This window comes from Oreochromis aureus, linkage group 14 (assembly GCF_013358895.1).
Source record: "Oreochromis aureus strain Israel breed Guangdong linkage group 14, ZZ_aureus, whole genome shotgun sequence".
In the NCBI taxonomy this organism is placed as follows: Eukaryota; Metazoa; Chordata; class Actinopteri; order Cichliformes; family Cichlidae; genus Oreochromis; species Oreochromis aureus.
This window is the reverse complement of record NC_052955.1, coordinates 26,561,067-26,570,500: the sequence shown is the minus strand read 5'-3', so window position 1 is coordinate 26,570,500 and position 9,434 is coordinate 26,561,067.

Sequence of the window (9,434 nt, the reverse complement as noted above, 5' to 3'; positions counted from 1 at the left end):
TGTCCTTTTACACATGTTTTTGTCCATTTAACCTCCCGCTGATCAGTTTACATGATTTAATTTCTGGGGAAATAGATGCCTTTAAATCAGTGTTGGGTTTGGAGCTTTTATTGACAACAGCAGAAGAAGTTAGAAGTCAGGAACATGAACTCTACATGTGTTCAGTCGTCATGTCCTCATATTGTTTTAAGCTGTGAAGGACATGAGTGTGTTTAAGAAGAAGTCCTCATATGGTAGGACCAGTGATTGTAGTGTGTGTTACACTGTCCTCATATTGTTTTAAGCTGTGAAGGACATGAGTGTGTTTCAGTTGCCTTCCTCATGTGGTTGGACCAACAACTCTAGTGTGTGTTACACTGTCCTCATATTGTTGGTAGCAGAACTGTACAGTGTTAAGTTTCTTTAGAATCTGGTATAAGGAAGTCGGATCCTTCTGTAATAATGTTCACTGCTACAAATATGATCTGTAGTTGATCATCTAGTCGGGATTTATACTAGAGAATGTTTCTGACGTTATATTGTTGTCTTTTGTTGCAGACACCAAGTGCTGAGGTCCTGTCTCAGCCTCATACAGACCAATCGGTGAGTGACATACCCACTTCATTCTTCCAACAGGTTACACATCATGTTTTTGTATTTGGTATCAAGTATATGTGTCAGATGGGCCTAGTGCATAAATGAAATGCACTTTAATTGTATTAAAACAATCAGTTTCAGTCAAAGTTAACCAAAATCAACATTAGCATTAGGAGAAAGTAATTGTCTATACCATTTGTTAGTCCAAACTTTCCCTTTAAGCATCAGCTTGATCTTTATTCTGACTACATTTGATATTTTTGTCCTTTTACACATGTTTTTGTCCATTTAACCTCCCGCTGATCAGTTTACATGATTTAATTTCTGGGGAAATAGATGGCTTTACATCAGTGTTGGGTTTAGAGCTTTTATTGACAACAGCAGGAGAAGTTAGAAGTCAGGAACATGAACTCTACATGTGTTCAGTCGTCATGTCCTCATATTGTTTTAAGCTGTGAAGGACATGAGTGTGTTTCAGTTGCCTTCTTCATGTGGTTGGACCAACAACTCTAGTGTGTGTTACACTGTCCTCATATTGTGTGTAGCAGAACTGTACAGTGTTAAGTTTCTATAGAATCTGGTATAAGGAAGTCAGATCCTTCTGTGAATAATGTTCACTGCTACAAATATGATCTGTAGTTGATCATCTAGTCGGGATTTATACTAGAGAATGTTTCTGACGTTATATTGTCTTTTGTTGCAGACACCAAGTGCTGAGGTCCTGTCTCAGCCTCATACAGACCAATCGGTGAGTGACTTACCCACTTCATTCTTCCAACAGGTTACACATCATGTTTTTGTATTTGGTATCAAGTATATGTGTCAGATGGGCCTAGTGCATAAATGAAATGCACTTTAATTGTATTAAAACAATCAGTTTCAGTCAAAGTTAACCAAAATCAACATTAGCATTAGGAGAAAGTAATTGTCTATACCATTTGTTAGTCCAAACTTTCCCTTTAAGCATCAGCTTGATCTTTATTCTGACTACATTTGATATTTTTGTCCTTTTACACATGTTTTTGTCCATTTAACCTCCTGCTGATCAGTTTACATGATTTAATTTCTGGGGAAATAGATGGCTTTACATCAGTGTTGGGTTTAGAGCTTTTATTGACAACAGCAGGAGAAGTTAGAAGTCAGGAACATGAACTCTACATGTGTTCAGTCGTCATGTCCTCATATTGTTTTAAGCTGTGAAGGACATGAGTGTGTTTCAGTTGCCTTCTTCATGTGGTTGGACCAACAACTCTAGTGTGTGTTACACTGTCCTCATATTGTTGGTAGCAGAACTGTACAGTGTTAAGTTTCTTTAGAATCTGGTATAAGGAAGTCGGATCCTTCTGTAATAATGTTCACTGCTACAAATATGATCTGTAGTTAATTATCTAGTCGGGATTTATCCTAGAGAATGTTTCTGACGTTATATTGTTGTCTTTTGTTGCAGACACCAAGTGCTGAGGTCCTGTCTCAGCCTCATACAGACCAATCGGTGAGTGACTTACCCACTTCATTCTTCCAACAGGTTACACATCATATTTTTGTATTTGGTATCAAGTATATGTGTCAGATGGGCCTAGTGCATAAATGAAATGCACTTTAATTGTATTAAAACAATCAGTTTCAGTCAAAGTTAACCAAAATCAACATTAGCATTAGGAGAAAGTAATTGTCTATACCATTTGTTAGTCCAAACTTTCCCTTAAAGCATCAGCGTGATCTTTATTCTGACTACATTTGATATTTTTGTCCTTTTACACATGTTTTTGTCCATTTAACCTCCCGCTGATCAGTTTACATGATTTAATTTCTGGGGAAATAGATGCCTTTAAATCAGTGTTGGGTTTGGAGCTTTTATTGACAACAGCAGAAGAAGTTAGAAGTCAGGAACATGAACTCTACATGTGTTCAGTCGTCATGTCCTCATATTGTTTTAAGCTGTGAAGGACATGAGTGTGTTTAAGAAGAAGTCCTCATATGGTAGGACCAGTGATTGTAGTGTGTGTTACACTGTCCTCATATTGTTTTAAGCTGTGAAGGACATGAGTGTGTTTCAGTTGCCTTCCTCATGTGGTTGGACCAACAACTCTAGTGTGTGTTACACTGTCCTCATATTGTTGGTAGCAGAACTGTACAGTGTTAAGTTTCTTTAGAATCTGGTATAAGGAAGTCGGATCCTTCTGTAATAATGTTCACTGCTACAAATATGATCTGTAGTTGATCATCTAGTCGGGATTTATACTAGAGAATGTTTCTGACGTTATATTGTTGTCTTTTGTTGCAGACACCAAGTGCTGAGGTCCTGTCTCAGCCTCATACAGACCAATCGGTGAGTGACTTACCCACTTCATTCTTCCAACAGGTTACACATCATGTTTTTGTATTTGGTATCAAGTATATGTGTCAGATGGGCCTAGTGCATAAATTAAATGCACTTTAATTGTATTAAAACAATCAGTTTCAGTCAAAGTTAACCAAAATCAACATTAGCATTAGGAGAAAGTAATTGTCTATACCATTTGTTAGTCCAAACTTTCCCTTTAAGCATCAGCGTGATCTTTATTCTGACTACATTTGATATTTTTGTCCTTTTACACATGTTTTTGTCCATTTAACCTCCCGCTGATCAGTTTACATGATTTAATTTCTGGGGAAATAGATGGCTTTACATCAGTGTTGGGTTTAGAGCTTTTATTGACAACAGCAGGAGAAGTTAGAAGTCAGGAACATGAACTCTACATGTGTTCAGTCGTCATGTCCTCATATTGTTTTAAGCTGTGAAGGACATGAGTGTGTTTCAGTTGCCTTCTTCATGTGGTTGGACCAACAACTCTAGTGTGTGTTACACTGTCCTCATATTGTGTGTAGCAGAACTGTACAGTGTTAAGTTTCTATAGAATCTGGTATAAGGAAGTCAGATCCTTCTGTGAATAATGTTCACTGCTACAAATATGATCTGTAGTTGATCATCTAGTCGGGATTTATACTAGAGAATGTTTCTGACGTTATATTGTCTTTTTGTTGCAGACACCAAGTGCTGAGGTCCTGTCTCAGCCTCATACAGACCAATCGGTGAGTGACTTACCCACTTCATTCTTCCAACAGGTTACACATCATGTTTTTGTATTTGGTATCAAGTATATGTGTCAGATGGGCCTAGTGCATAAATGAAATGCACTTTAATTGTATTAAAACAATCAGTTTCAGTCAAAGTTAACCAAAATCAACATTAGCATTAGGAGAAAGTAATTGTCTATACCATTTGTTAGTCCAAACTTTCCTTAAAGCATCAGCGTGATCTTTATTCTGACTACATTTGATATTTTTGTCCTTTTACACATGTTTTTGTCCATTTAACCTCCTGCTGATCAGTTTACATGATTTAATTTCTGGGGAAATAGATGGCTTTACATCAGTGTTGGGTTTAGAGCTTTTATTGACAACAGCAGGAGAAGTTAGAAGTCAGGAACATGAACTCTACATGTGTTCAGTCGTCATGTCCTCATATTGTTTTAAGCTGTGAAGGACATGAGTGTGTTTCAGTTGCCTTCTTCATGTGGTTGGACCAACAACTCTAGTGTGTGTTACACTGTCCTCATATTGTTGGTAGCAGAACTGTACAGTGTTAAGTTTCTTTAGAATCTGGTATAAGGAAGTCGGATCCTTCTGTAATAATGTTCACTGCTACAAATATGATCTGTAGTTAATTATCTAGTCGGGATTTATCCTAGAGAATGTTTCTGACGTTATATTGTTGTGTTTTTTGTTGCAGACACCAAGTGCTGAGGTCCTGTCTCAGCCTCATACAGACCAATTGGTGAGTGACATACCCACTTCATTCTTCCAACAGGTTACACATCATGTTTTTGTATTTGGTATCAAGTATATGTGCCAGTTGGGCCTAGTGCATAAATGAAATGCACTTTGATTGTATTAAAACAATCAGTTTCAGTCAAAGTTAACCAAAATCAACATTAGCATTAGGAGAAAGTAATTGTCTATACCATTTGTTAGTCCAAACTTTCCTTAAAGCATCAGCGTGATCTTTATTCTGACTACATTTGATATTTTTGTCCTTTTACACATGTTTTTGTCCATTTAACCTCCCGCTGATCAGTTTACATGATTTAATTTCTGGGGAAATAGATGGCTTTACATCAGTGTTGGGTTTAGAGCTTTTATTGACAACAGCAGGAGAAGTTAGAAGTCAGGAACATGAACTCTACATGTGTTCAGTCGTCATGTCCTCATATTGTTTTAAGCTGTGAAGGACATGAGTGTGTTTAAGTAGAAGTCCTCATATGGTAGGACCAGTGATTGTAGTGTGTGTTACACTGTCCTCATATTGTTTTAAGCTGTGAAGGACATGAGTGTGTTTCAGTTGCCTTCTTCATGTGGTTGGACCAACAACTCTAGTGTGTGTTACACTGTCCTCATATTGTTGGTAGCAGAACTGTACAGTGTTAAGTTTCTTTAGAATCTGGTATAAGGAAGTCGGATCCTTCTGTAATAATGTTCACTGCTACAAATATGATCTGTAGTTGATCATCTAGTTGGGATTTATACTAGAGAATGTTTCTGACGTTATATTGTTGTCTTTTGTTGCAGACACCAAGTGCTGAGGTCCTGTCTCAGCCTCATACAGACCAATCGGTGAGTGACTTACCCACTTCATTCTTCCAACAGGTTACACATCATATTTTTGTATTTGGTATCAAGTATATGTGTCAGATGGGCCTAGTGCATAAATGAAATGCACTTTAATTGTATTAAAACAATCAGTTTCAGTCAAAGTTAACCAAAATCAACATTAGCATTAGGAGAAAGTAATTGTCTATACCATTTGTTAGTCCAAACTTTCCTTTAAGCATCAGCTTGATCTTTATTCTGACTACATTTGATATTTTTGTCCTTTTACACGTTTTTTGTCCATTTAACCTCCCGCTGATCAGTTTACATGATTTAATTTCTGGGGAAATAGATGGCTTTACATCAGTGTTGGGTTTAGAGCTTTTATTGACAACAGCAGGAGAAGTTAGAAGTCAGGAACATGAACTCTACATGTGTTCAGTCGTCATGTCCTCATATTGTTTTAAGCTGTGAAGGACATGAGTGTGTTTAAGTAGAAGTCCTCATATGGTAGGACCAGTGATTGTAGTGTGTGTGTTACACTGTCCTCATATTGTTGGTAGCAGAACTGTACAGTGTTAAGTTTCTTTAGAATCTGGTATAAGGAAGTCAGATCCTTCTGTAATAATGTTCACTGCTACAAATATGATCTGTAGTTAATTATCTAGTCGGGATTTATCCTAGAGAATGTTTCTGACGTTATATTGTTGTCTTTTGTTGCAGACACCAAGTGCTGAGGTCCTGTCTCAGCCTCATACAGACCAATCGGTGAGTGACATACCCACTTCATTCTTCCAACAGGTTACACATCATGTTTTTGTATTTGGTATCAAGTATATGTGCCAGTTGGGCCTAGTGCATAAATGAAATGCACTTTGATTGTTTTAATACAATCAGTTTGAGGAAAAGTTTCCCAAAATCAACATTAGTATTAGGAGAAAGCAATTGTCTATACCATTTGTTAGTCCAAACTTTCCTTAAAGCATCAGCTTGATCTTTATTCTGACTACATTTGATATTTTTGTCCTTTTACACGTTTTTGTCCATTTAACCTCCCGCCGATCAGTTTACATGATTTAATTTCTGGGGAAATAGATGGCTTTACATCAGTGTTGGGTTTAGAGCTTTTATTGACAACAGCAGGAGAAGTTAGAAGTCAGGAACATGAACTCTACATGTGTTCAGTCGTCATGTCCTCATATTGTTTTAAGCTGTGAAGGACATGAGTGTGTTTAAGAAGAAGTCCTCATATGGTAGGACCAGTGATTGTAGTGTGTGTTACAATGTCCTCATATTGTTTTAAGCTGTGAAGGACATGAGTGTGTTTAAGTAGAAGTCCTCATATGGTAGGACCAGTGATTGTAGTGTGTGTTACACTGTCCTCATATTGTTTTAAGCTGTGAAGGACATGAGTGTGTTTCAGTTGCCTTCTTCATGTGGTTGGACCAACAACTCTAGTGTGTGTTACACTGTCCTCATATTGTTGGTAGCAGAACTGTACAGTGTTAAGTTTCTTTAGAATCTGGTATAAGGAAGTCGGATCCTTCTGTAATAATGTTCACTGCTACAAATATGATCTGTAGTTGATCATCTAGTCGGGATTTATACTAGAGAATGTTTCTGACGTTATATTGTTGTCTTTTGTTGCAGACACCAAGTGCTGAGGTCCTGTCTCAGCCTCATACAGACCAATCGGTGAGTGACTTACCCACTTCATTCTTCCAACAGGTTACACATCATATTTTTGTATTTGGTATCAAGTATATGTGTCAGATGGGCCTAGTGCATAAATGAAATGTACTTTAATTGTATTAAAACAATCAGTTTCAGTCAAAGTTAACCAAAATCAACATTAGCATTAGGAGAAAGTAATTGTCTATACCAGGGGTGCCCAATCCCAGTCCTCGAGAGCTACTGTCCTGCAGCTTTTAGATGCATCCCTACTCCAACACAGCTGAATCAAATAGTTGGATTACCAATTCGGCATGCCATCAAGTCTGGCAAAGGCCTGATAACGAGCCATTCATTTGATTCAGGGTGTTCGAACAAGGACGCATCTAAAAGCTGCAGGGCAGTAGCTCTCGAGGACTGGGATTGGGCACCCTGGTCTATACCATTTGTTAGTCAAACTTACCCTTAAAGCATCAGCTTGATCTTTATTCTGACTACATTTGATATTTTTGTCCTTTTACACATGTTTTTGTCCATTTAACCTCCCGCTGATCAGTTTACATGATTTAATTTCTGGGGAAATAGATGGCTTTACATCAGTGTTGGGTTTAGAGCTTTTATTGACAACAGCAGGAGAAGTTAGAAGTCAGGAACATGAACTCTACATGTGTTCAGTCGTCATGTCCTCATATTGTTTTAAGCTGTGAAGGACATGAGTGTGTTTAAGTAGAAGTCCTCATGTGGTAGGACCAGTGATTGTAGTGTGTGTGTTACACTGTCCTCATATTGTTTTAAGCTGTGAAGGACATGAGTGTGTTTAAGAAGAAGTCCTCATATGGTAGGACCAGTGATTGTAGTGTGTGTTACAATGTCCTCATATTGTTTTAAGCTGTGAAGGACATGAGTGTGTTTCAGTTGCCTTCCTCATGTGGTTGGACCAACAACTCTAGTGTGTGTTACACTGTCCTCATATTGTTGGTAGCAGAACTGTACAGTGTTAAGTTTCTATAGAATCTTGTATAAGGAAGTCGGATCCTTCTGTGAATAATGTTCACTGCTACAAATATGATCTGTAGTTGATCATCTAGTCGGGATTTATACTAGAGAATGTTTCTGACGTTATATTGTTGTCTTTTGTTGCAGACACCAAGTGCTGAGGTCCTGTCTCAGCCTCATACAGACCAATTGGTGAGTGACATACCCACTTCATTCTTCCAACAGGTTACACATCATGTTTTTTGTATTTAGTAATCAAGTTTATGTGTCAGTTGGGCCTAGTGCATAAATTAAATGCACTTTGATTGTATTAAAACAATCAGTTTGAGTCAAAGTTTCCCAAAATCAACATTAGCTTTACTTCTTTGTGAAGATCTTAGGAGAAAGAAATTGGCGTACCATTTGTTAGTTCTAACTTTCCCTTTAAAGCATCAGCTTGATATTTATTCCTACTAAATTTGATATTTTTGTGTTTTTGTGTTACATTGTCCTCATATTGTTTTAAGCTGTGAAGGACATGAATGTGTTTTTGTAGCCTTTCTCAATTGGTAGAACCAACAACTCTAGTTTGTGTTACATTGCTCCTTTAAAGTGCTCCAGTAGAAAGCAAGGTTTAAGAACATTTTGTATTCACATTATAAACTATAAACTAGAATATTTTCTATCTTTTCTTGCATTCACATTAAGATATTTTCTTTTGTTTCCATTTATGACAGCTGGGAAGGTGAGAAGCAAGTGGACAAATGATGAAGTAAAGGTTGCTGCAAAGTACCAGGTAAAAGGAATGTGACTGCTGCTTCCAAGCAGAGCCGGCAGCTCGTAAAAGGCAGAGACTGGGTTGCCATAAAGTACTACATCCACAACAGGATCATTGCATTAAAAGAAAGATGCAAGGAAAAAAGAAACAACCAAGAGAGATACTTTGTTGCTTCCACAGTTATGTCAATATTGTAGTTTTCTGTATTGCATTGTTCTTACTCATAAATCTGTGGTTTATGCTGGGTGCTTTTTCCAATTAAATGATAAGAAAGGCAGATAATGTTCCACGTTTTTATTGACATGAACATTCACTACAAAATGAATTAATGCATTACAATATTAAGACTTAAAAAGTAGACTGACCACATTTGACCTATGTCTTTTTTAAGTCTCTACACAGCTCATATTTACTGTTTTATTAACACATAAATGTCTGATATTTCTGTCAGAAGTTACCCGACTGGTGAGCATTACTATTGTGCATCCATGCCTATTATATTGTAATCTCAAAAGGAGCCAAGCTTAAAAATACAGAACCTACCCTTACCTGGTCCTTATAAGTCATATATACTTGAAAATTATGTGTTTCCATGGGCTTCACAATTCACCTAAACATGAAATATCAGTGTGTGACCTTATGGTACTCATAAGTCACATAAACCTGACAGTGTCCTCACAAGTAGCATTAAATTCAGGTTTGACCAAAATTTCACCCTAGCCAAAATCTCAACAGATGGGCGTGTTCCTGGAAGCATGGGTCAAACTTTGTGTGATTCCCATGCCTCTAGGACCTTCAGAAAGGC